At 39.5% G+C, this 21,756-nt stretch overlaps 42 non-coding genes and 4 pseudogenes across 42 annotated transcripts; all 46 read right to left on the bottom strand.

Annotated features, from left to right (window-relative positions):
• Positions 1-100: 100 nt before the first annotated feature.
• On the bottom strand, positions 101-219 carry LOC146022193 (5S ribosomal RNA). Its single transcript, XR_014451659.1, has one exon. It is a non-coding gene; the product is annotated as a 5S ribosomal RNA (ribosomal RNA).
• A 344-nt stretch (positions 220-563) lies between these two features.
• On the bottom strand, positions 564-682 carry LOC146021877 (5S ribosomal RNA). Its single transcript, XR_014451349.1, has one exon. It is a non-coding gene; the product is annotated as a 5S ribosomal RNA (ribosomal RNA).
• Positions 683-1,027: 345 nt separating this feature from the next.
• Positions 1,028-1,146, bottom strand: LOC146021857 (5S ribosomal RNA). The gene has a single exon (XR_014451330.1). It is a non-coding gene; the product is annotated as a 5S ribosomal RNA (ribosomal RNA).
• Positions 1,147-1,491: 345 nt separating this feature from the next.
• Positions 1,492-1,610, bottom strand: LOC146023292 (5S ribosomal RNA). Its single transcript, XR_014452715.1, has one exon. It is a non-coding gene; the product is annotated as a 5S ribosomal RNA (ribosomal RNA).
• Positions 1,611-1,955: 345 nt separating this feature from the next.
• Positions 1,956-2,074, bottom strand: LOC146021858 (5S ribosomal RNA). Its single transcript, XR_014451331.1, has one exon. It is a non-coding gene; the product is annotated as a 5S ribosomal RNA (ribosomal RNA).
• Positions 2,075-2,418: 344 nt separating this feature from the next.
• On the bottom strand, positions 2,419-2,537 carry LOC146025525 (5S ribosomal RNA). The gene has a single exon (XR_014454185.1). It is a non-coding gene; the product is annotated as a 5S ribosomal RNA (ribosomal RNA).
• Positions 2,538-2,882: 345 nt separating this feature from the next.
• Positions 2,883-3,001, bottom strand: LOC146021859 (5S ribosomal RNA). Its single transcript, XR_014451332.1, has one exon. It is a non-coding gene; the product is annotated as a 5S ribosomal RNA (ribosomal RNA).
• A 345-nt stretch (positions 3,002-3,346) lies between these two features.
• Positions 3,347-3,465, bottom strand: LOC146023293 (5S ribosomal RNA). Its single transcript, XR_014452716.1, has one exon. It is a non-coding gene; the product is annotated as a 5S ribosomal RNA (ribosomal RNA).
• A 345-nt stretch (positions 3,466-3,810) lies between these two features.
• On the bottom strand, positions 3,811-3,929 carry LOC146023360 (5S ribosomal RNA). Its single transcript, XR_014452781.1, has one exon. It is a non-coding gene; the product is annotated as a 5S ribosomal RNA (ribosomal RNA).
• Positions 3,930-4,273: 344 nt separating this feature from the next.
• LOC146021888 (5S ribosomal RNA) lies at positions 4,274-4,392 on the bottom strand. Its single transcript, XR_014451360.1, has one exon. It is a non-coding gene; the product is annotated as a 5S ribosomal RNA (ribosomal RNA).
• A 345-nt stretch (positions 4,393-4,737) lies between these two features.
• Positions 4,738-4,856, bottom strand: LOC146023893 (5S ribosomal RNA). The gene has a single exon (XR_014453294.1). It is a non-coding gene; the product is annotated as a 5S ribosomal RNA (ribosomal RNA).
• Positions 4,857-5,809: 953 nt separating this feature from the next.
• On the bottom strand, positions 5,810-5,928 carry LOC146021860 (5S ribosomal RNA). The gene has a single exon (XR_014451333.1). It is a non-coding gene; the product is annotated as a 5S ribosomal RNA (ribosomal RNA).
• A 346-nt stretch (positions 5,929-6,274) lies between these two features.
• Positions 6,275-6,393, bottom strand: LOC146021712 (5S ribosomal RNA). The gene has a single exon (XR_014451189.1). It is a non-coding gene; the product is annotated as a 5S ribosomal RNA (ribosomal RNA).
• Positions 6,394-6,737: 344 nt separating this feature from the next.
• LOC146021900 (5S ribosomal RNA) lies at positions 6,738-6,856 on the bottom strand. Its single transcript, XR_014451371.1, has one exon. It is a non-coding gene; the product is annotated as a 5S ribosomal RNA (ribosomal RNA).
• Positions 6,857-7,201: 345 nt separating this feature from the next.
• On the bottom strand, positions 7,202-7,320 carry LOC146021861 (5S ribosomal RNA). Its single transcript, XR_014451334.1, has one exon. It is a non-coding gene; the product is annotated as a 5S ribosomal RNA (ribosomal RNA).
• Positions 7,321-7,664: 344 nt separating this feature from the next.
• On the bottom strand, positions 7,665-7,783 carry LOC146023294 (5S ribosomal RNA). The gene has a single exon (XR_014452717.1). It is a non-coding gene; the product is annotated as a 5S ribosomal RNA (ribosomal RNA).
• A 345-nt stretch (positions 7,784-8,128) lies between these two features.
• Positions 8,129-8,247, bottom strand: LOC146022726 (5S ribosomal RNA). Its single transcript, XR_014452170.1, has one exon. It is a non-coding gene; the product is annotated as a 5S ribosomal RNA (ribosomal RNA).
• Positions 8,248-8,592: 345 nt separating this feature from the next.
• Positions 8,593-8,711, bottom strand: LOC146023295 (5S ribosomal RNA). The gene has a single exon (XR_014452718.1). It is a non-coding gene; the product is annotated as a 5S ribosomal RNA (ribosomal RNA).
• A 345-nt stretch (positions 8,712-9,056) lies between these two features.
• LOC146021713 (5S ribosomal RNA) lies at positions 9,057-9,175 on the bottom strand. Its single transcript, XR_014451190.1, has one exon. It is a non-coding gene; the product is annotated as a 5S ribosomal RNA (ribosomal RNA).
• Positions 9,176-9,519: 344 nt separating this feature from the next.
• Positions 9,520-9,638, bottom strand: LOC146022194 (5S ribosomal RNA). The gene has a single exon (XR_014451660.1). It is a non-coding gene; the product is annotated as a 5S ribosomal RNA (ribosomal RNA).
• Positions 9,639-9,982: 344 nt separating this feature from the next.
• Positions 9,983-10,101, bottom strand: LOC146021862 (5S ribosomal RNA). The gene has a single exon (XR_014451335.1). It is a non-coding gene; the product is annotated as a 5S ribosomal RNA (ribosomal RNA).
• Positions 10,102-10,445: 344 nt separating this feature from the next.
• LOC146024512 (5S ribosomal RNA) lies at positions 10,446-10,564 on the bottom strand. Its single transcript, XR_014453889.1, has one exon. It is a non-coding gene; the product is annotated as a 5S ribosomal RNA (ribosomal RNA).
• Positions 10,565-10,909: 345 nt separating this feature from the next.
• On the bottom strand, positions 10,910-11,028 carry LOC146022195 (5S ribosomal RNA). The gene has a single exon (XR_014451661.1). It is a non-coding gene; the product is annotated as a 5S ribosomal RNA (ribosomal RNA).
• Positions 11,029-11,372: 344 nt separating this feature from the next.
• On the bottom strand, positions 11,373-11,491 carry LOC146022196 (5S ribosomal RNA). Its single transcript, XR_014451662.1, has one exon. It is a non-coding gene; the product is annotated as a 5S ribosomal RNA (ribosomal RNA).
• Positions 11,492-11,835: 344 nt separating this feature from the next.
• On the bottom strand, positions 11,836-11,954 carry LOC146022780 (5S ribosomal RNA). Its single transcript, XR_014452221.1, has one exon. It is a non-coding gene; the product is annotated as a 5S ribosomal RNA (ribosomal RNA).
• A 345-nt stretch (positions 11,955-12,299) lies between these two features.
• Positions 12,300-12,418, bottom strand: LOC146024205 (5S ribosomal RNA). The gene has a single exon (XR_014453594.1). It is a non-coding gene; the product is annotated as a 5S ribosomal RNA (ribosomal RNA).
• Positions 12,419-12,764: 346 nt separating this feature from the next.
• Positions 12,765-12,883, bottom strand: LOC146023992 (5S ribosomal RNA). Its single transcript, XR_014453391.1, has one exon. It is a non-coding gene; the product is annotated as a 5S ribosomal RNA (ribosomal RNA).
• Positions 12,884-13,227: 344 nt separating this feature from the next.
• Positions 13,228-13,346, bottom strand: LOC146024884 (5S ribosomal RNA; annotated as a pseudogene).
• A 344-nt stretch (positions 13,347-13,690) lies between these two features.
• LOC146022197 (5S ribosomal RNA) lies at positions 13,691-13,809 on the bottom strand. Its single transcript, XR_014451663.1, has one exon. It is a non-coding gene; the product is annotated as a 5S ribosomal RNA (ribosomal RNA).
• A 344-nt stretch (positions 13,810-14,153) lies between these two features.
• Positions 14,154-14,272, bottom strand: LOC146021695 (5S ribosomal RNA). Its single transcript, XR_014451172.1, has one exon. It is a non-coding gene; the product is annotated as a 5S ribosomal RNA (ribosomal RNA).
• Positions 14,273-14,618: 346 nt separating this feature from the next.
• Positions 14,619-14,737, bottom strand: LOC146024905 (5S ribosomal RNA; annotated as a pseudogene).
• Positions 14,738-15,081: 344 nt separating this feature from the next.
• Positions 15,082-15,200, bottom strand: LOC146025563 (5S ribosomal RNA). The gene has a single exon (XR_014454222.1). It is a non-coding gene; the product is annotated as a 5S ribosomal RNA (ribosomal RNA).
• A 345-nt stretch (positions 15,201-15,545) lies between these two features.
• Positions 15,546-15,664, bottom strand: LOC146021863 (5S ribosomal RNA). Its single transcript, XR_014451336.1, has one exon. It is a non-coding gene; the product is annotated as a 5S ribosomal RNA (ribosomal RNA).
• Positions 15,665-16,010: 346 nt separating this feature from the next.
• LOC146025167 (5S ribosomal RNA) lies at positions 16,011-16,129 on the bottom strand (annotated as a pseudogene).
• Positions 16,130-16,473: 344 nt separating this feature from the next.
• Positions 16,474-16,592, bottom strand: LOC146023392 (5S ribosomal RNA). Its single transcript, XR_014452812.1, has one exon. It is a non-coding gene; the product is annotated as a 5S ribosomal RNA (ribosomal RNA).
• A 345-nt stretch (positions 16,593-16,937) lies between these two features.
• LOC146024219 (5S ribosomal RNA) lies at positions 16,938-17,056 on the bottom strand. Its single transcript, XR_014453608.1, has one exon. It is a non-coding gene; the product is annotated as a 5S ribosomal RNA (ribosomal RNA).
• Positions 17,057-17,402: 346 nt separating this feature from the next.
• LOC146025286 (5S ribosomal RNA) lies at positions 17,403-17,511 on the bottom strand (annotated as a pseudogene).
• A 344-nt stretch (positions 17,512-17,855) lies between these two features.
• Positions 17,856-17,974, bottom strand: LOC146022637 (5S ribosomal RNA). The gene has a single exon (XR_014452084.1). It is a non-coding gene; the product is annotated as a 5S ribosomal RNA (ribosomal RNA).
• A 344-nt stretch (positions 17,975-18,318) lies between these two features.
• On the bottom strand, positions 18,319-18,437 carry LOC146022792 (5S ribosomal RNA). Its single transcript, XR_014452232.1, has one exon. It is a non-coding gene; the product is annotated as a 5S ribosomal RNA (ribosomal RNA).
• A 345-nt stretch (positions 18,438-18,782) lies between these two features.
• On the bottom strand, positions 18,783-18,901 carry LOC146024287 (5S ribosomal RNA). The gene has a single exon (XR_014453673.1). It is a non-coding gene; the product is annotated as a 5S ribosomal RNA (ribosomal RNA).
• Positions 18,902-19,245: 344 nt separating this feature from the next.
• Positions 19,246-19,364, bottom strand: LOC146023461 (5S ribosomal RNA). Its single transcript, XR_014452877.1, has one exon. It is a non-coding gene; the product is annotated as a 5S ribosomal RNA (ribosomal RNA).
• A 345-nt stretch (positions 19,365-19,709) lies between these two features.
• Positions 19,710-19,828, bottom strand: LOC146023381 (5S ribosomal RNA). Its single transcript, XR_014452802.1, has one exon. It is a non-coding gene; the product is annotated as a 5S ribosomal RNA (ribosomal RNA).
• A 345-nt stretch (positions 19,829-20,173) lies between these two features.
• LOC146021864 (5S ribosomal RNA) lies at positions 20,174-20,292 on the bottom strand. Its single transcript, XR_014451337.1, has one exon. It is a non-coding gene; the product is annotated as a 5S ribosomal RNA (ribosomal RNA).
• Positions 20,293-20,637: 345 nt separating this feature from the next.
• LOC146021866 (5S ribosomal RNA) lies at positions 20,638-20,756 on the bottom strand. Its single transcript, XR_014451339.1, has one exon. It is a non-coding gene; the product is annotated as a 5S ribosomal RNA (ribosomal RNA).
• Positions 20,757-21,102: 346 nt separating this feature from the next.
• On the bottom strand, positions 21,103-21,221 carry LOC146024069 (5S ribosomal RNA). The gene has a single exon (XR_014453464.1). It is a non-coding gene; the product is annotated as a 5S ribosomal RNA (ribosomal RNA).
• A 345-nt stretch (positions 21,222-21,566) lies between these two features.
• On the bottom strand, positions 21,567-21,685 carry LOC146025540 (5S ribosomal RNA). The gene has a single exon (XR_014454199.1). It is a non-coding gene; the product is annotated as a 5S ribosomal RNA (ribosomal RNA).
• Positions 21,686-21,756: the final 71 nt, after the last annotated feature.

Here is a 21,756-nt window from a genome sequence, read left to right on the forward strand (position 1 = left end):
TATGTTTGACCTCTTCTAAATGTCTGTGCTGGCAATAAAAAGAAAAAGTTTCCAATTTAAATAGATAGAGAATAAAAACAATTTGCCAGTAATGTGAAAAAACCTACAGCACCAGGTGTTCCCATGTGGTCTCCCACCCAAGTACTAACCAGGCCCAACACTGCTTAGCTTCCAAGATCAGACGAGATTGGGCCTATCCAATGTGGTATGGCTGTAGGTGAGATACATGCTCTTTTTTGCCCTCTTCTCTTCTATCACCAGGTAAGCTAATAAAAAAGCTTCCTAACTGTTTTTGCTTACTGAAAAAAATCATGTGTTGGTAATGTAAAAAGACCTACAGGACATGATATTAGCAGGGGATCTTAAATGAAACTACTAAAGAGGCTCAACACTGTTTAGCTGCCAAAAGCAGTTGGAATTGGGCCTAAACAGTGTGGTAAGTTTTTAGGTGATGGCTATTGTGTCTGTTTGACCTCTTACAAATGTCTCTACAGGCAATAAAAAGAAAAAGTTTCCAATTTAAATAGCTAGAGAATAAAAACAATTTGCCAGTAATGTGAAAAAACCTACAGCACCTGGTATTCCCATGTGGTCTCCCACCCAAGTACTAACCAGGCCCAACACTGCTTAGCTTCCAAGATCAGACGAGATTGGGCATATCCAATGTGGTATGGCTGTAGGTGAGATACAGCCACTTTTTTGCCCTCTTCTACTTCTATCACCAGGTAAGCTAATAAAAAAGTTTCGTAACTGTTTTTGCTTACTGAAAAAAATCATGTGTTGGCAATGTAAAAAGACCTACAGGACATGATATTAGCAGGGGATCTTAAATTAAACTACTAAAGAGGCTCAACACTGTTTAGCTGCCAAAAGCAGTTGGAATTGGGCCTAAACAGTGTGGTAAGTCTTTAGGTGATGGCTATTGTGTATGTTTGACCTCTTCTAAATGTCTGTGCTGGCAATAAAAAGAAAAAGTTTCCAATTTAAATAGATAGAGAATAAAAACAATTTGCCAGTAATGTGAAAAAACCTACAGCACCTGGTGTTCCCATGTGGTCTCCCACCCAAGTACTAACCAGGCCCAACACTGCTTAGCTTCCAAGATCAGACGAGATTGGGCCTATCCAATGTGGTATGGCTGTAGGTGAGATACATGCACTTTTTTGCCCTCTTCTACTTCTATCACCAGGTAAGCTAATAAAAAAGTTTCGTAACTGTTTTTGCTTACTGAAAAAAATCATGTGTTGGCAATGTAAAAAGACCTACAGGACATGATATTAGCAGGGGATCTTAAATTAAACTACTAAAGAGGCTCAACACTGTTTAGCTGCCAAAAGCAGTTGGAATTGGGCCTAAACAGTGTGGTAAGTCTTTAGGTGATGGCTATTGTGTCTGTTTGACCTCATCCAAATGTCTGTACTGGCAATAAAAAGAAAAAGTTTCCAATTTAAATAGCTAGAGAATAAAAACAATTTGCCAGTAATGTGAAAAAACCTACAGCACCTGGTGTTCCCATGTGGTCTCCCACCCAAGTACTAACCAGGCCCAACACTGCTTAGCTTCCAAGATCAGACGAGATTGGGCCTATTCAATGTAGTATGGCTGTAGGTGAGATACAGCCACTTTTTTGCCCTCTTCTACTTCTATCACCAGGTAAGCTAATAAAAAAGTTTCGTAACTGTTTTTGCTTACTGAAAAAAATCATGTGTTGGCAATGTAAAAAGACCTACAGGACATGATATTAGCAGGGGATCTTAAATTAAACTACTAAAGAGGCTCAACACTGTTTAGCTGCCAAAAGCAGTTGGAATTGGGCCTAAACAGTGTGGTAAGTCTTTAGGTGATGGCTATTGTGTATGTTTGACCTCTTCTAAATGTCTGTGCTGGCAATAAAAAGAAAAAGTTTCCAATTTAAATAGATAGAGAATAAAAACAATTTGCCAGTAATGTGAAAAAACCTACAGCACCTGGTGTTCCCATGTGGTCTCCCACCCAAGTACTAACCAGGCCCAACACTGCTTAGCTTCCAAGATCAGACGAGATTGGGCCTATCCAATGTGGTATGGCTGTAGGTGAGATACATGCTCTTTTTTGCCCTCTTCTCTTCTATCACCAGGTAAGCTAATAAAAAAGCTTCCTAACTGTTTTTGCTTACTGAAAAAAATCATGTGTTGGTAATGTAAAAAGACCTACAGGACATGATATTAGCAGGGGATCTTAAATGAAACTACTAAAGAGGCTCAACACTGTTTAGCTGCCAAAAGCAGTTGGAATTGGGCCTAAACAGTGTGGTAAGTCTTTAGGTGATGGCTATTGTGTCTGTTTGACCTCTTACAAATGTCTCTACAGGCAATAAAAAGAAAAAGTTTCCAATTTAAATAGCTAAAGAATAAAAACAATTTGCCAGTAATGTGAAAAAACCTACAGCACCTGGTATTCCCATGTGGTCTCCCACCCAAGTACTAACCAGGCCCAACACTGCTTAGCTTCCAAGATCAGACGAGATTGGGCATATCCAATGTGGTATGGCTGTAGATGAGCTACAGCCACTTTTTTGCCCTCTTCTACTTCTATCACCAGGTAAGCTAATAAAAAAGTTTTGTAACTGTTTTTGCTTACTGAAAAAAATCATGTGTTGGCAATGTAAAAAGACCTACAGGACATGATATTAGCAGGGGATCTTAAATTAAACTACTAAAGAGGCTCAACACTGTTTAGCTGCCAAAAGCAGTTGGAATTGGGCCTAAACAGTGTGGTAAGTCTTTAGGTGATGGCTATTGTGTATGTTTGACCTCTTCTAAATGTCTGTGCTGGCAATAAAAAGAAAAAGTTTCCAATTTAAATAGATAGAGAATAAAAACAATTTGCCAGTAATGTGAAAAAACCTACAGCACCTGGTGTTCCCATGTGGTCTCCCACCCAAGTACTAACCAGGCCCAACACTGCTTAGCTTCCAAGATCAGACGAGATTGGGCCTATCCAATGTGGTATGGCTGTAGGTGAGATACATGCACTTTTTTGCCCTCTTCTACTTCTATCACCAGGTAAGCTAATAAAAAAGTTTCGTAACTGTTTTTGCTTACTGAAAAAAATCATGTGTTGGCAATGTAAAAAGACCTACAGGACATGATATTAGCAGGGGATCTTAAATTAAACTACTAAAGAGGCTCAACACTGTTTAGCTGCCAAAAGCAGTTGGAATTGGGCCTAAACAGTGTGGTAAGTCTTTAGGTGATGGCTATTGTGTCTGTTTGACCTCATCCAAATGTCTGTACTGGCAATAAAAAGAAAAAGTTTCCAATTTAAATAGCTAGAGAATAAAAACAATTTGCCAGTAATGTGAAAAAACCTACAGCACCTGGTGTTCCCATGTGGTCTCCCACCCAAGTACTAACCAGGCCCAACACTGCTTAGCTTCCAAGATCAGACGAGATTGGGCCTATTCAATGTAGTATGGCTGTAGGTGAGATACAGCCACTTTTTTGCCCTCTTCTACTTCTATCACCAGGTAAGCTAATAAAAAAGTTTCGTAACTGTTTTTGCTTACTGAAAAAAATCATGTGTTGGCAATGTAAAAAGACCTACAGGACATGATATTAGCAGGGGATCTTAAATTAAACTACTAAAGAGGCTCAACACTGTTTAGCTGCCAAAAGCAGTTGGAATTGGGCCTAAACAGTGTGGTAAGTCTTTAGGTGATGGCTATTGTGTATGTTTGACCTCTTCTAAATGTCTGTGCTGGCAATAAAAAGAAAAAGTTTCCAATTTAAATAGATAGAGAATAAAAACAATTTGCCAGTAATGTGAAAAAACCTACAGCACCTGGTGTTCCCATGTGGTCTCCCACCCAAGTACTAACCAGGCCCAACACTACTTAGCTTCCAAGATCAGACGAGATTGGGCCTATCCAATGTGGTATGGCTGTAGGTGAGATACATGCTCTTTTTTGCCCTCTTCTCTTCTATCACCAGGTAAGCTAATAAAAAAGCTTCCTAACTGTTTTTGCTTACTGAAAAAAATCATGTGTTGGTAATGTAAAAAGACCTACAGGACATGATATTAGCAGGGGATCTTAAATGAAACTACTAAAGAGGCTCAACACTGTTTAGCTGCCAAAAGCAGTTGGAATTGGGCCTAAACAGTGTGGTAAGTCTTTAGGTGATGGCTATTGTGTCTGTTTGACCTCTTACAAATGTCTCTACAGGCAATAAAAAGAAAAAGTTTCCAATTTAAATAGCTAAAGAATAAAAACAATTTGCCAGTAATGTGAAAAAACCTACAGCACCTGGTATTCCCATGTGGTCTCCCACCCAAGTACTAACCAGGCCCAACACTGCTTAGCTTCCAAGATCAGACGAGATTGGGCATATCCAATGTGGTATGGCTGTAGGTGAGCTACAGCCACTTTTTTGCCCTCTTCTACTTCTATCACCAGGTAAGCTAATAAAAAAGTTTTGTAACTGTTTTTGCTTACTGAAAAAAATCATGTGTTGGCAATGTAAAAAGACCTACAGGACATGATATTAGCAGGGGATCTTAAATTAAACTACTAAAGAGGCTCAACACTGTTTAGCTGCCAAAAGCAGTTGGAATTGGGCCTAAATAGTGTGGTAAGTCTTTAGGTGATGGCTATTGTGTATGTTTGACCTCTTCTAAATGTCTGTGCTGGCAATAAAAAGAAAAAGTTTCCAATTTAAATAGATAGAGAATAAAAACAATTTGCCAGTAATGTGAAAAAACCTACAGCACCTGGTGTTCCCATGTGGTCTCCCACCCAAGTACTAACCAGGCCCAACACTGCTTAGCTTCCAAGATCAGACGAGAATGGGCCTATCCAATGTGGTATGGCTGTAGGTGAGATACAGGCACTTTTTTTGCCCTCTTCTACTTCTATCACCAGGTAAGCTAATAAAAAAGTTTCCTAACTGTTTTTGCTTACTGAAAAAAATCATGTTTTGGCAATGTAAAAAGACCTACATGACATGATATAAGCAGGGGATCTTAAATTAAACTACTAAAGAGGCTCAACACTGTTTAGCTGCCAAAAGCAGTTGGAATTGGGCCTAAACAGTGTGGTAAGTCTTTAGGTGATGGCTATTGTGTATGTTTGACCTCTTCTAAATGTCTGTGCTGGCAATAAAAAGAAAAAGGGTACTTGTGAGTTATCTGGACGCCCGATTTTTTGATTGTATGCCTTAAGTTAAGGCATACAATCAGATGCGATGCGATGCGATATCGCATCGCATCGCATCGCATGCGACCATCGGATGCGATGACCCGATTTTTCCATAGGAATCAATGTTAAAATGATTCCTATGGAAAAAGGGGTCCTTTTCATACCCCTACTATCCAAGTGGGCATGGAGTTGGATATAAACCTGTGGCGAGCGTAGCGAGCCACCGAGCCCGAAGCGTGGCGAGCGAAGCGAGCCCCGCGAGGGGACGGTATTCCGTGTCCCCTCGCGGGGCTCGCTACGCTCGCCACGCTTCGGGCTCGGTGGCTTGCTACGCTCGCCACAGGTTTATATCCAACTCCATGCCCACTTGGATAGTAGGGGTATGAAAAGGACCCCTTTTTCCCATTGAATTCCATGTTAAAATGGACTCAGTCCATTTTAACATTGTTTCCTATGGAAAAATCGGGTCATCGCATCGCATCGCATCGCATCCGATGGTCGCATGCGATGCGATGCGATGTGCCCGATCCGACCCGATTTAGAAATCGGGCGTCCGGATAACTCACAAGTACCAGAAAAAGTTTCCAATTTAAATAGATAGAGAATAAAAACAATTTGACAGTAATGTGAAAAAACCTACAGCACCTGGTGTTCCCATGTGGTCTCCCACCCAAGTACTAACCAGGCCCAACACTGCTTAGCTTCCAAGATCAGACGAGATTGGGCCTATCCAATGTGGTATGGCTGTAGGTGAGATACATGCACTTTTTTGCCCTCTTCTACTTCTATCACCAGGTAAGCTAATAAAAAAGTTTCCTAACTGTTTTGGCTTAATGAAAAAAATCATGTTTTGGTAATGTAAAAAGACCTACAGGACATGATATTAGCAGGGGATCTTAAATGAAACTACTAAAGAGGCTCATACACTGTTTAGCTGCCAAAAGCAGTTGGAATTGGGCCTAAACAGTGTGGTAAGTCTTTAGGTGATGGCTATTGTGTATGTTTGACCTCTTCTAAATGTCTGTGCTGGCAATAAAAAGAAAAAGTTTCCAATTTAAATAGATAGAGAATAAAAACAATTTGCCAGTAATGTGAAAAAACCTACAGCACCAGGTGTTCCCATGTGGTCTCCCACCCAAGTACTAACCAGGCCCAACACTGCTTAGCTTCCAAGATCTGACGAGATTGGGCCTATCCAATGTGGTATGGCTGTAGGTGAGATACATGCTCTTTTTTGCCCTCTTCTCTTCTATCACCAGGTAAGCTAATAAAAAAGCTTCCTAACTGTTTTTGCTTACTGAAAAAAATCATGTGTTGGTAATGTAAAAAGACCTACAGGACATGATATTAGCAGGGGATCTTAAATGAAACTACTAAAGAGGCTCAACACTGTTTAGCTGCCAAAAGCAGTTGGAATTGGGCCTAAACAGTGTGGTAAGTTTTTAGGTGATGGCTATTGTGTCTGTTTGACCTCTTACAAATGTCTCTACAGGCAATAAAAAGAAAAAGTTTCCAATTTAAATAGCTAGAGAATAAAAACAATTTGCCAGTAATGTGAAAAAACCTACAGCACCTGGTATTCCCATGTGGTCTCCCACCCAAGTACTAACCAGGCCCAACACTGCTTAGCTTCCAAGATCAGACGAGATTGGGCATATCCAATGTGGTATGGCTGTAGGTGAGATACAGCCACTTTTTTGCCCTCTTCTACTTCTATCACCAGGTAAGCTAATAAAAAAGTTTCGTAACTGTTTTTGCTTACTGAAAAAAATCATGTGTTGGCAATGTAAAAAGACCTACAGGACATGATATTAGCAGGGGATCTTAAATTAAACTACTAAAGAGGCTCAACACTGTTTAGCTGCCAAAAGCAGTTGGAATTGGGCCTAAACAGTGTGGTAAGTCTTTAGGTGATGGCTATTGTGTATGTTTGACCTCTTCTAAATGTCTGTGCTGGCAATAAAAAGAAAAAGTTTCCAATTTAAATAGATAGAGAATAAAAACAATTTGCCAGTAATGTGAAAAAACCTACAGCACCTGGTGTTCCCATGTGGTCTCCCACCCAAGTACTAACCAGGCCCAACACTGCTTAGCTTCCAAGATCAGACGAGATTGGGCCTATCCAATGTGGTATGGCTGTAGGTGAGATACATGCACTTTTTGCCCTCTTCTACTTCTATCACCAGGTAAGCTAATAAAAAAGTTTCGTAACTGTTTTTGCTTACTGAAAAAAATCATGTGTTGGCAATGTAAAAAGACCTACAGGACATGATATTAGCAGGGGATCTTAAATTAAACTACTAAAGAGGCTCAACACTGTTTAGCTGCCAAAAGCAGTTGGAATTGGGCCTAAACAGTGTGGTAAGTCTTTAGGTGATGGCTATTGTGTCTGTTTGACCTCATCCAAATGTCTGTACTGGCAATAAAAAGAAAAAGTTTCCAATTTAAATAGCTAGAGAATAAAAACAATTTGCCAGTAATGTGAAAAAACCTACAGCACCTGGTGTTCCCATGTGGTCTCCCACCCAAGTACTAACCAGGCCCAACACTGCTTAGCTTCCAAGATCAGACGAGATTGGGCCTATTCAATGTAGTATGGCTGTAGGTGAGATACAGCCACTTTTTTGCCCTCTTCTACTTCTATCACCAGGTAAGCTAATAAAAAAGTTTCGTAACTGTTTTTGCTTACTGAAAAAAATCATGTGTTGGCAATGTAAAAAGACCTACAGGACATAATATTAGCAGGGGATCTTAAATTAAACTACTAAAGAGGCTCAACACTGTTTAGCTGCCAAAAGCAGTTGGAATTGGGCCTAAACAGTGTGGTAAGTCTTTAGGTGATGGCTATTGTGTATGTTTGACCTCTTCTAAATGTCTGTGCTGGCAATAAAAAGAAAAAGTTTCCAATTTAAATAGATAGAGAATAAAAACAATTTGCCAGTAATGTGAAAAAACCTACAGCACCTGGTGTTCCCATGTGGTCTCCCACCTAAGTACTAACCAGGCCCAACACTGCTTAGCTTCCAAGATCAGACGAGATTGGGCCTATCCAATGTGGTATGGCTGTAGGTGAGATACATGCACTTTTTTGCCCTCTTCTACTTCTATCACCAGGTAAGCTAATAAAAAAGTTTCGTAACTGTTTTTGCTTACTGAAAAAAATCATGTGTTGGCAATGTAAAAAGACCTACAGGACATGATATTAGCAGGGGATCTTAAATTAAACTACTAAAGAGGCTCAACACTGTTTAGCTGCCAAAAGCAGTTGGAATTGGGCCTAAACAGTGTGGTAAGTCTTTAGGTGATGGCTATTGTGTCTGTTTGACCTCATCCAAATGTCTGTACTGGCAATAAAAAGAAAAAGTTTCCAATTTAAATAGCTAGAGAATAAAAACAATTTGCCAGTAATGTGAAAAAACCTACAGCACCTGGTGTTCCCATGTGGTCTCCCACCCAAGTACTAACCAGGCCCAACACTGCTTAGCTTCCAAGATCAGACGAGATTGGGCCTATTCAATGTAGTATGGCTGTAGGTGAGATACATGCACTTTTTTGCCCTCTTCTACTTCTATCACCAGGTAAGCTAATAAAAAAGTTTCCTAACTGTTTTGGCTTTATAAAAAAAATCATGTTTTGGTAATGTAAAAAGACCTACAGGACATGATATTAGCAGGGTATCTTAAATTAAACTACTAAAGAGGCTCAACACTGTTTAGCTGCCAAAAGCAGTTGGAATTGGGCCTAAACAGTGTGGTAAGTCTTTAGGTGATGGCTATTGTGTCTGTTTGACCTCTTCCAAATGTCTGTACTGGCAATAAAAAGAAAAAGTTTCCAATTTAAATAGCTAGAGAATAAAAACAATTTGTCAGTAATGTGAAAAAACCTACAGCACCAGGTGTTCCCATGTGGTCTCCCACCCAAGTACTAACCAGGCCCAACACTGCTTAGCTTCCAAGATCTGACGAGATTGGGCCTATCCAATGTGGTATGGCTGTAGGTGAGATACATGCTCTTTTTTGCCCTCTTCTCTTCTATCACAAGGTAAGCTAATAAAAAAGCTTCCTAACTGTTTTTGCTTACTGAAAAAAATCATGTGTTGGTAATGTAAAAAGACCTACAGGACATGATATTAGCAGGGGATCTTAAATTAAACTACTAAAGAGGCTCAACACTGTTTAGCTGCCAAAAGCAGTTGGAATTGGGCCTAAACAGTGTGGTAAGTCTTTAGGTGATGGCTATTGTGTATATTTGACCTCTTCTAAATGTCTGTGCTGGCAATAAAAAGAAAAAGTTTCCAATTTAAATAGATAGAGAATAAAAACAATTTGCCAGTAATGTGAAAAAACCTACAGCACCAGGTGTTCCCATGTGGTCTCCCACCCAAGTACTAACCAGGCCCAACACTGCTTAGCTTCCAAGATCAGACGAGATTGGGCCTATCCAATGTGGTATGGCTGTAGGTGAGATACATGCTCTTTTTTGCCCTCTTCTCTTCTATCACAAGGTAAGCTAATAAAAAAGCTTCCTAACTGTTTTTGCTTACTGAAAAAAATCATGTGTTGGTAATGTAAAAAGACCTACAGGACATGATATTAGCAGGGTATCTTAAATTAAACTACTAAAGAGGCTCAACACTGTTTAGCTGCCAAAAGCAGTTGGAATTAGGCCTAAACAGTGTGGTAAGTCTTTAGGTGATGGCTATTGTGTCTGTTTGACCTCTTACAAATGTCTCTACAGGCAATAAAAAGAAAAAGTTTCCAATTTAAATAGCTAGAGAATAAAAACAATTTGCCAGTAATGTGAAAAAACCTACAGCACCTGGTGTTCCCATGTGGTCTCCCACCCAAGTACTAACCAGGCCCAACACTGCTTAGCTTCCAAGATCAGACGAGATTGGGCCTATCCAATGTGGTATGGCTGTAGGTGAGATACATGCTCTTTTTTGCCCTCTTCTCTTCTATCACCAGGTAAGCTAATAAAAAAGCTTCCTAACTGTTTTTGCTTACTGAAAAAAATCATGTGTTGGTAATGTAAAAAGACCTACAGGACATGATATTAGCAGGGGATCTTAAATTAAACTACTAAAGAGGCTCAACACTGTTTAGCTGCCAAAAGCAGTTGGAATTGGGCCTAAACAGTGTGGTAAGTCTTTAGGTGATGGCTATTGTGTCTGTTTGACCTCTTACAAATGTCTCTACAGGCAATAAAAAGAAAAAGTTTCCAATTTAAATAGCTAGAGAATAAAAACAATTTGCCAGTAATGTGAAAAAACCTACAGCACCAGGTGTTCCCATGTGGTCTCCAACCCAAGCACTAACCAGGCCCAACACTGCTTAGCTTCCAAGATCAGACGAGATTGGGCATATCCAATGTGGTATGGCTGTAGGTGAGATACAGCCACTTTTTTGCCCTCTTCTACTTCTATCACCAGGTAAGCTAATAAAAAAGTTTCGTAACTGTTTTTGCTTACTGAAAAAAATAATGTGTTGGCAATGTAAAAAGACCTACAGGACATGATATTAGCAGGGGATCTTAAATTAAACTACTAAAGAGGCTCAACACTGTTTAGCTGCCAAAAGCAGTTGGAATTGGGCCTAAACAGTGTGGTAAGTCTTTAGGTGATGGCTATTGTGTATATTTGACCTCTTCTAAATGTCTGTGCTGGCAATAAAAAGAAAAAGTTTCCAATTTAAATAGATAGAGAATAAAAACAATTTGCCAGTAATGTGAAAAAACCTACAGCACCAGGTGTTCCCATGTGGTCTCCCACCCAAGTACTAACCAGGCCCAACACTGCTTAGCTTCCAAGATCAGACGAGATTGGGCCTATCCAATGTGGTATGGCTGTAGGTGAGATACATGCTCTTTTTTGCCCTCTTCTCTTCTATCACCAGGTAAGCTAATAAAAAAGCTTCCTAACTGTTTTTGCTTACTGAAAAAAATCATGTGTTGGTAATGTAAAAAGACCTACAGGACATGATATTAGCAGGGGATCTTAAATTAAACTACTAAAGAGGCTCAACACTGTTTAGCTGCCAAAAGCAGTTGGAATTGGGCCTAAACACTGTGGTAAGTCTTTAGGTGATGGCTATTGTGTATATTTGACCTCTTCTAAATGTCTTAGCTGGCAATAAAAAGAAAAAGTTTCCAATTTAAATAGATAGAGAATAAAAACAATTTGCCAGTAATGTGAAAAAACCTACAGCACCAGGTGTTCCCATGTGGTCTCCCACCCAAGTACTAACCAGGCCCAACACTGCTTAGCTTCCAAGATCAGACGAGATTGGGCCTATCCAATGTGGTATGGCTGTAGGTGAGATACATGCTCTTTTTTGCCCTCTTCTCTTCTATCACAAGGTAAGCTAATAAAAAAGCTTCCTAACTGTTTTTGCTTACTGAAAAAAAATCATGTGTTGGTAATGTAAAAAGACCTACAGGACATGATATTAGCAGGGGATCTTAAATGAAACTACTAAAGAGGCTCAACACTGTTTAGCTGCCAAAAGCAGTTGGAATTGGGCCTAAACAGTGTGGTAAGTCTTTAGGTGATGGCTATTGTGTCTGTTTGACCTCTTACAAATGTCTCTACAGGCAATAAAAAGAAAAAGTTTCCAATTTAAATAGCTAGAGAATAAAAACAATTTGCCAGTAATGTGAAAAACCTACAGCACCTGGTGTTCCCATGTGGTCTCCCACCCAAGTACTAACCAGGCCCAACACTGCTTAGCTTCCAAGATCAGACGAGATTGGGCATATCCAATGTGGTATGGCTGTAGGTGAGATACAGGCACTTTTTTGCCCTCTTCTACTTCTATCACCAGGTAAGCTAATAAAAAAGTTTCGTAACTGTTTTTGCTTACTGAAAAAAATCATGTGTTGGCAATGTAAAAAGACCTACAGGACATGATATTAGCAGGGGATCTTAAATTAAACTACTAAAGAGGCTCAACACTGTTTAGTTGCCAAAAGCAGTTGGAATTGGGCCTAAACAGTGTGGTAAGTCTTTAGGTGATGGCTATTGTGTATGTTTGACCTCTTCTAAATGTCTGTGCTGGCAATAAAAAGAAAAAGTTTCCAATTTAAATAGATAGAGAATAAAAACAATTTGCCAGTAATGTGAAAAAACCTATAACACCTGGTGTTCCCATGTGGTCTCCCACCCAAGTACTAACCAGGCCCAACACTGCTTAGCTTCCAAGATCAGACGAGATTGGGCCTATCCAATGTGGTATGGCTGTAGGTGAAATGCATGCACTTTTTTGCCCTCTTCTACTTCTATCACCAGGTAAGCTAATAAAAAAGTTTCCTAACTGTTTTGGCTTAATGAAAAAAATCATGTTTTGGTTATGTAAAAAGACCTACAGGACATGATATTAGCAGGGGATCTTAAATGAAACTACTAAAGAGGCTTATACACTGTTTAGCTGCCAAAAGCAGTTGGAATTGGGCCTAAACAGTGTGGTAAGTCTTTAGGTGATGGCTATTGTGTCTGTTTGACCTCTTCCAAATGTCTGTACTGGCAATAAAAAGAAAAAGTTTCCAATTTAAATAGCTAGAGAATAAAAACAATTTGCCAGTAATGTGAAAAAACCTACAGCACCTGGTGTTCCCATGTGGTCTCCCACCCAAGTACTAACCAGGCCCAACACTGCTTAGCTTCCAAGATCAGACGAGATAGGGCCTATCCAATGTGGTATGGCTGTAAGTGAGATACATGCTCTTTTTTGCCCTCTTCTCTTCTATCACCAGGTAAGCTAATAAAAAAGCTTCCTAACTGTTTTTGCTTACTGAAAAAAATCATGTGTTGGTAATGTAAAAAGACCTACAGGACATGATATTAGCAGGGGATCTTAAATTAAACTACTAAAGAGGCTCAACACTGTTTAGCGGCCAAAAGCAGTTGGAATTGGGCCTAAACAGTGTGTTAAGTCTTTCGGTGATGGCTATTGTGTCTGTTTGACCTCTTACAAATGTCTCTACAGGCAATAAAAAGAAAATGTTTCCAATTTAAATAGCTAGAGAATAAAAACAATTTGCCAGTAATGTGAAAAAACCTACAGCACCTGGTGTCCCCATGTGGTCTCACACCCAAGTACTAACCAGGCCCAACACTGCTTAGCTTCCAAGATCAGACGAGATTGGGCCTATCCAATGTGGTATGGCTGTAGGTGAGATACATGCTCTTTTTTGCCCTCTTCTCTTCTATCACCAGGTAAGCTAATAAAAAAGCTTCCTAACTGTTTTTGCTTACTGAAAAAAATCATGTGTTGGTAATGTAAAAAGACCTACAGGACATGATATTAGCAGGGGATCTTAAAATAAACTACTAAAGAGGCTCAACACTGTTTAGCTGCCAAAAGCAGTTGGAATTGGGCCTAAACAGTGTGGTAAGTCTTTAGGTGATGGCTATTGTGTCTGTTTGACCTCTTTCAAATGTCTGTACTGGCAATAAAAAGAAAAAGTTTCCAATTTAAATAGCTAGAGAATAAAAACAATTTGCCAGTAATGTGAAAAAACCTACAGCACCAGGTGTTCCCATGTGGTCTCCCACCCAAGTACTAACCAGGCCCAACACTGCTTAGCTTCCAAGATCAGACGAGATTGGGCCTATCCAATGTGGTATGGCTGTAGGTGAGATACATGATCTTTTTTGCCCTCTTCTCTTCTATCACCAGGTAAGCTAATAAAAAAGCTTCCTAACTGTTTTTGCTTACTGAAAAAAATCATGTGTTGGTAATGTAAAAAGACCTACAGGACATGATATTAGCAGGGGATCTTAAATTAAACTACTAAAGAGGCTCAACACTGTTTAGCTGCCAAAAGCAGTTGGAATTGGGCCTAAACAGTGTGGTAAGTCTTTAGGTGATGGCTATTGTGTCTGTTTGACCTCTTACAAATGTCTCTACAGGCAATAAAAAGAAAAAGTTTCCAATTTAAATAGCTAGAGAATAAAAACAATTTGCCAGTAATGTGAAAAAACCTACAGCACCTGGTGTTCCCATGTGGTCTCCCACCCAAGTACTAACCAGGCCCAACACTGCTTAGCTTCCAAGATCAGACGAGATTGGGCATATCCAATGTGGTACGGCTGTAGGTGAGATACAGGCACTTTTTTGCCCTCTTCTACTTCTATCACCAGGTAAGCTAATAAAAAAGTTTCCTAACTGTTTTGGCTTAATGAAAAAAATCATGTTTTGGTTATGTAAAAAGACCTACAGGACATGATATTAGCAGGGGATCTTAAATGAAACTACTAAAGAGGCTCATACACTGTTTAGCTGCCAAAAGCAGTTGGAATTGGGCCTAAACAGTGTGGTAAGTCTTTAGGTGATGGCTATTGTGTCTGTTTGACCTGTTCCAAATGTCTGTACAGGCAATAAAAAGAAAAAGTTTCCAATTTAAATAGCTAGAGAATAAAAACAATTTGCCAGTAATGTGAAAAAACCTAAAGCACCAGGTGTTCTCATGTGGTCTCCCACCCAAGTACTATCCAGGCCCAACACGGCTTAGCTTCCAAGATCAGACGAGATTGGGCCTATCCAATGTGGTATGGCTGTAGGTGAGATACATGCTCTTTTTTGCCCTCTTCTCTTCTATCACCAGGTAAGCTAATAAAAAAGCTTCCTAACTGTTTTTGCTTACTGAAAAAAATCATGTGTTGGTAATGTAAAAAGACCTACAGGACATGATATTAGCAGGGGATCTTAAATTAAACTACTAAAGAGGCTCAACACTGTTTAGCTGCCAAAAGCAGTTGGAATTGGGCCTAAACAGTGTGGTAAGTCTTTAGGTGATGGCTATTGTGTCTGTTTGACCTCTTACAAATGTCTCTACGGGCAATAAAAAGAAAAAGTTTCCAATTTAAATAGCTAGAGAATAAAAACAATTTGCCAGTAATGTGAAAAAACCTACAGCACCTGGTGTTCCCATATGGTCTCCCACCCAAGTACTAACCAGGCCCAACACTGCTTAGCTTCCAAGATCAGACGAGATTGGGCATATCCAATGTGGTATGGCTGTAGGTGAGATACAGGCACTTTTTTGCCCTCTTCTACTTCTATCACCAGGTAAGCTAATAAAAAAGTTTCGTAACTGTTTTTGCTTACTGAAAAAAATCATGTGTTGGCAATGTAAAAAGACCTACAGGACATGATATTAGCAGGGGATCTTAAATTAAACTACTAAAGAGGCTCAACACTGTTTAGCTGCCAAAAGCAGTTGGAATTGGGCCTAAACAGTGTGGTAAGTCTTTAGGTGATGGCTATTGTGTATGTTTGACCTCTTCTAAATGTCTGTGCTGGCAATAAAAAGAAAAAGTTTCCAATTTAAATAGATAGAGAATAAAAACAATTTGCCAGTAATGTGAAAAAACCTACAGCACCTGGTGTTCCCATGTGGTCTCCCACCCAAGTACTAACCAGGCCCAACACTGCTTAGCTTCCAAGATCAGACGAGATTGGGCCTATCCAATGTGGTATGGCTGTAGGTGAGATGCATGCACTTTTTTGCCCTCTTCTACTTCTATCACTAGGTAAGCTAATAAAAAAGTTTCCTAACTGTTTTGGCTTAATGAAAAAAAACATGTTTTGGTTATGTAAAAAGACCTACAGGACATGATATTAGCAGGGGATCTTAAATGCAACTACTAAAGAGGCTCATACACTGTTTAGCTGCCAAAAGCAGTTGGAATTGGGCCTAAACAGTGTGGTAAGTCTTTAGGTGATGGCTATTGTGTCTGTTTGACCTCTTCCAAATGTCTGTACAGGCAATAAAAAGAAAAAGTTTCCAATTTAAATAGCTAGAGAATAAAAACAATTTGCCAGTAATGTGAAAAAACCTAAAGCACCAGGTGTTCTCATGTGGTCTCCCACTCAAGTACTATCCAGGCACAACACTGCTCAGCTTCCAAGATCAGACGAGATTGGGCCTATCCAATGTGGTATGGCTGTAGGTGAGATACATGCTCTTTTTTGCCCTCTTCTCTTCTATCACCAGGTAAGCTAATAAAAAAGCTTCCTAACTGTTTTTGCTTACTGAAAAAAATCATGTGTTGGTAATGTAAAAAGACCTACAGGACATGATATTAGCAGGGGATCTTAAATTAAACTACTAAAGAGGCTCAACACTGTTTAGCTGCCAAAAGCAGTTGGAATTAGGCCTAAACAGTGTGGTAAGTCTTTAGGTGATGGCTATTGTGTCTGTTTGACCTCTTACAAATGTCTCTACAGGCAATAAAAAGAAAAAGTTTCCAATTTAAATAGCTAGAGAATAAAAACAATTTGCCAGTAATGTGAAAAAACCTACAGCACATGGTGTTCCCATATGGTCTCCCACCCAAGTACTAACCAGGCCCAACACTGCTTAGCTTCCAAGATCAGACGAGATTGGGCATATCCAATGTGGTATGGCTGTAGGTGAGATACAGGTACTTTTTTGCCCTCTTCTACTTCTATCACCAGGTAAGCTAATAAAAAAGTTTCGTAACTGTTTTTGCTTACTGAAAAAAATCATGTGTTGGCAATGTAAAAAGACCTACAGGACATGATATTAGCAGGGGATCTTAAATTAAACTACTAAAGAGGCTCAACACTGTTTAGCTGCCAAAAGCAGTTGGAATTGGGCCTAAACAGTGTGGTAAGTCTTTAGGTGATGGCTATTGTGTATGTTTGACCTCTTCTAAATGTCTGTGCTGGCAATAAAAAGAAAAAGTTTCCAATTTAAATAGATAGAGAATAAAAACAATTTGCCAGTAATGTGAAAAAACCTACAGCACCTGGTGTTCCCATGTGGTCTGCCACCCAAGTACTAACCAAGCCCAACACTGCTTAGCTTCCAAGATCAGACGAGATTGGGCCTATCCAATGTGGTATGGCTGTAGGTGAGATACATACACTTTTTTGCCCTCTTCTACTTCTATCACCAGGTAAGCTAATAAAAAAGTTTCCTAACTGTTTTGGCTTAATGAAAAAAATCATGTTTTGGTAATGTAAAAAGACCTACAGGACATGATATTAGCAGGGGATCTTAAATGAAACTACTAAAAAGGCTCATACACTGTTTAGCTGCCAAAAGCAGTTGGAATTGGGCATAAACAGTGTGGTAAGTCTTTAGGTGATGGCTATTGTGTCTGTTTGACCTCTTCCAAATGTCTGTACTGGCAATAAAAAGAAAAAGTTTCCAATTTAAATAGCTAGAGAATAAAAACAATTTGCCAGTAATGTGAAAAAACCTACAGCACCAGGTGTTCCCATGTGGTCTCCCACCCAAGTACTAACCAGGCCCAATACTGCTTAGCTTCCAAGATCAGGCCTATCCAATGTGGTATGGCTGTAGGTGAGATACATGCTCTTTTTTGCCCTCTTCTCTTCTATCACCAGGTAAGCTAATAAAAAAGCTTCCTAACAGTTTTTTCTTACTGAAAAAAATCATGTGTTGGTAATGTAAAAAGACCTACAGGACATGATATTAGCAGGGGATCTTAAATGAAACTACTAAAGAGGCTCATACACTGTTTAGCTGCCAAAAGCAGTTGGAATTGGGCCTAAACAGTGTGGTAAGTCTTTAGGTGATGGCTATTATGTCTGTTTGACCTCTTCCAAATGTCTGTACTGGCAATAAAAAAAAAAGTTTCCAATTTAAATAGCTAGAGAATAAAAACAATTTGCCAGTAATGTGAAAAAACCTACAGCACCAGGTGTTCCCATGTGGTCTCCCACCCAAGTACTAACCAGGCCCAACACTGCTTAGCTTCCAAGATCAGACAAGATTGGGCATATCCAATGTGGTATGGCTGTAGGTGAGATACATGCTCTTTTTTGCCCTCTTCTCTTCTATCACCAGGTAAGCTAATAAAAAAGCTTCCTAACTGTTTTTGCTTACTGAAAAAAATCATGTGTTGGTAATGTAAAAAGACCTACAGGACATGATATTAGCAGGGGATCTTAAATTAAACTACTAAAGAGGCTCAACACTGTTTAGCTGCCAAAAGCAGTTGGAATTGGGCCTAAACAGTGTGGTAAGTCTTTAGGTGATGGCTATTGTGTCTGTTTGACCTCTTACAAATGTCTCTACAGGCAATAAAAAGAAAAAGTTTCCAATTTAAATAGCTAGAGAATAAAAACAATTTGCCAGTAATGTGAAAAAACCTACAGCACCTGGTGTTCCCATGTGGTCTCCCACCCAAGTACTAACCAGGCCCAACACTGCTTAGCTTCCAAGATCAGACGAGATTGGGCATATCCAATGTGGTATGGCTGTAGGTGAGATACAGGCACTTTTTTGCCCTCTTCTACTTCTATCACCAGGTAAGCTAATAAAAAAGTTTCGTAACTGTTTTTGCTTACTGAAAAAAATCATGTGTTGGCAATGTAAAAAGACCTACAGGACATGATATTAGCAGGGGATCTTAAATTTAACTACTAAAGAGGCTCAACACTGTTTAGCTGCCAAAAGCAGTTGGAATTGGGCCTAAACAGTGTGGTAAGTCTTTAGGTGATGGCTATTGTGTATGTTTGACCTCTTCTAAATGTCTGTGCTGGCAATAAAAAGAAAAAGTTTCCAATTTAAATAGCTAGAGAAGAAAAACAATTTGCCAGTAATGTGAAAAAACCTAAAGCACCAGGTGTTCTCATGTGGTCTCCCACCCAAGTACTAACCAGGCCCAACACTGCTTAGCTTCCAAGATCAGACGAGATTGGGCCTATCCAATGTGGTATGGCTGTAGGTGAGATACATGCTCTTTTTTGCCCTCTTCTCTTCTATCACCAGGTAAGCTAATAAAAAAGCTTCCTAACTGTTTTTGCTTACTGAAAAAAATCATGTGTTGGTAATGTAAAAAGACCTACAGGACATGATATTAGCAGGGGATCTTAAATTAAACTACTAAACAGGCTCAACACTGTTTAGCTGCCAAAAGCAGTTGGAATTGGGCCTAAACAGTGTGGTAAGTCTTTAGGTGATGGCTATTGTGTCTGTTTGACCTCTTCTAAATGTCTGTGCTGGCAATAAAAAGAAAAAGTTTCCAATTTAAATAGATAGAGAATAAAAACAATTTGCCAGTAATGTGAAAAAACCTACAGCACCTGGTGTTCCCATGTGGTCTCCCACCCAAGTACTAATCAAGCCCAACACTGCTTAGCTTCCAAGATCAGACGAGATTGGGCCTATCCAATGTGGTATGGCTGTAGGTGAGATACATGCACTTTTTTGCCCTCTTCTACTTCTATCACCAGGTAAGCTAATAAAAAAGTTTCCTAACTGTTTTGGCTTAATGAAAAAAATCATGTTTTGGTAATGTAAAAAGACCTACAGGACATGATATTAGCAGGGGAACTTAAATTAAACTACTAAAGAGGCTCAACACTGTTTAGCTGCCAAAAGCAGTTGGAATTGGGCCTAAACAGTGTGGTAAGATTTTAGGGGATGGCTATTGTGTCTGTTTGACCTCTTCCAAATGTCTGTACTGGCAATAAAAAGAAAAAGTTTCCAATTTAAATAGCTAGAGAATAAAAACAATTTGCCAGTACTGTGAAAAAACCTACAGTACCAGGTGTTCCCATGTGGTCTCCCACCCAAGTACTAACCAGGCCCAACACTGCTTAGCTTCCAAGATCAGACGAGATTGGGCCTATCCAATGTGGTATGGCTGTAGGTGAGATACATGCTCTTTTTTGCCGTCTTCTCTTCTATTACCAGGTAAGCTAATAAAAAAGCTTCCTAACTGTTTTTGCTTACTGAAAAAAATCATGTGTTGGTAATGTAAAAAGACCTACAGGACATGATATTAGCAGGGGAACTTAAATTAAACTACTAAAGAGGCTCAACACTGTTTAGCTGCCAAAAGCAGTTGGAATTGGGCCTAAACAGTGTGGTAAGTCTTTAGGTGATGGCTATTGTGTCTGTTTGACCTCTTACAAATGTCTCTACAGGCAATAAAAAGAAAAAAGTTTCCAATTTAAATAGCTAGAGAATAAAAACAATTTGCCAGTAATGTGAAAAAACCTACAGCACCTGGTGTTCCCATGTGGTCTCCCACCCAAGTACTAACCAGGCCCAACACTGCTTAGCTTCCAAGATCAGACGAGATTGGGCCTATCCAATGTGGTATGGCTGTAGGTGGGATACAGGCACTTTTTTGCCCTCTTCTACTTCTATCACCAGGTAAGCTAATAAAAAAGTTTCCTAACTGTTTTTGCTTACTGAAAAAAATCATGTTTTGGCAATGTAAAAAGACCTACATGACATGATATAAGCAGGGGATCTTAAATTAAACTACTAAAGAGGCTCAACACTGTTTAGCTGCCAAAAGCAGTTGGAATTGGGCCTAAACAGTGTGGTAAGTCTTTAGGTGATGGCTATTGTGTCTGTTTGACCTCTTCTAAATGTCTGTGCTGGCAATAAAAAGAAAAAGTTTCCAATTTAAATAGATAGAGAATAAAAACAATTTGCCAGTAATGTGAAAAAACCTACAGCACCTGGTGTTCCCATGTGGTCTCCCACCCAAGTACTAACCAGGCCCAACACTGCTTAGCTTCCAAGATCAGACGAGATTGGGCCTATCCAATGTGGTATGGCTGTAGGTGAGATACATGCTCTTTTTTGCCCTCTTCTCTTCTATCACCAGGTAAGCTAATAAAAAAGCTTCCTAACTGTTTTTGCTTACTGAAAAAAATCATGTGTTGGTAATGTAAAAAGACCTACAGGACATGATATTAGCAGGGGATCTTAAATGAAACTACTAAAGAGGCTCAACACTGTTTAGCTGCCAAAAGCAGTTGGAATTGGGCCTAAACAGTGTGGAAAGTCTTTAGGTGATGGCTATTGTGTATGTTTGACCTCTTCTAAATGTCTGTGCTGGCAATAAAAAGAAAAAGTTTCCAATTTAAATAGATAGAGAATAAAAACAATTTGACAGTAATGTGAAAAAAAACCTACAGCACCTGGTGTTCCCATGTGGTCTCCCACCCAAGTACTAACCAGGCACAACACTGCTTAGCTTCCAAGATCAGACGAGATTGGGCCTATCCAATGTGGTATGGCTGTAGGTGAGATACATGCACTTTTTTGCCCTCTTCTACTTCTATCACAAGGTAAGCTAATAAAAAAGTTTCCTAACTGTTTTGGCTTAATGAAAAAAATCATGTTTTGGTAATGTAAAAAGACCTACAGGACATGATATTAGCAGGGGATCTTAAATGAAACTACTAAAGAGGCTCATACACTGTTTAGCTGCCAAAAGCAGTTGGAATTGGGCCTAAACAGTGTGGTAAGTCTTTAGGTGATGGCTATTATGTCTGTTTGACCTCTTCCAAATGTCTATACTGGCAATAAAAAAAAAAGTTTCCAATTTAAATAGCTAGAGAATAAAAACAATTTGCCAGTAATGTGAAAAAACCTACAGCACCAGGTGTTCCCATGTGGTCTCCCAACCAAGTACTAACCAGGCCCAACACTGCTTAGCTTCCAAGATCAGACGAGATTGGGCATATCCAATGTGGTATGGCTGTAGGTGAGATACATGCTCTTTTTTGCCCTCTTCTCTTCTATCACCAGGTAAGCTAATAAAAAAGCTTCCTAACTGT

This window comes from Crinia signifera, chromosome 7, assembly GCF_055691185.1.
Source record: "Crinia signifera chromosome 7, ASM5569118v1, whole genome shotgun sequence".
NCBI classification, from domain to species: Eukaryota; Metazoa; Chordata; class Amphibia; order Anura; family Myobatrachidae; genus Crinia; species Crinia signifera.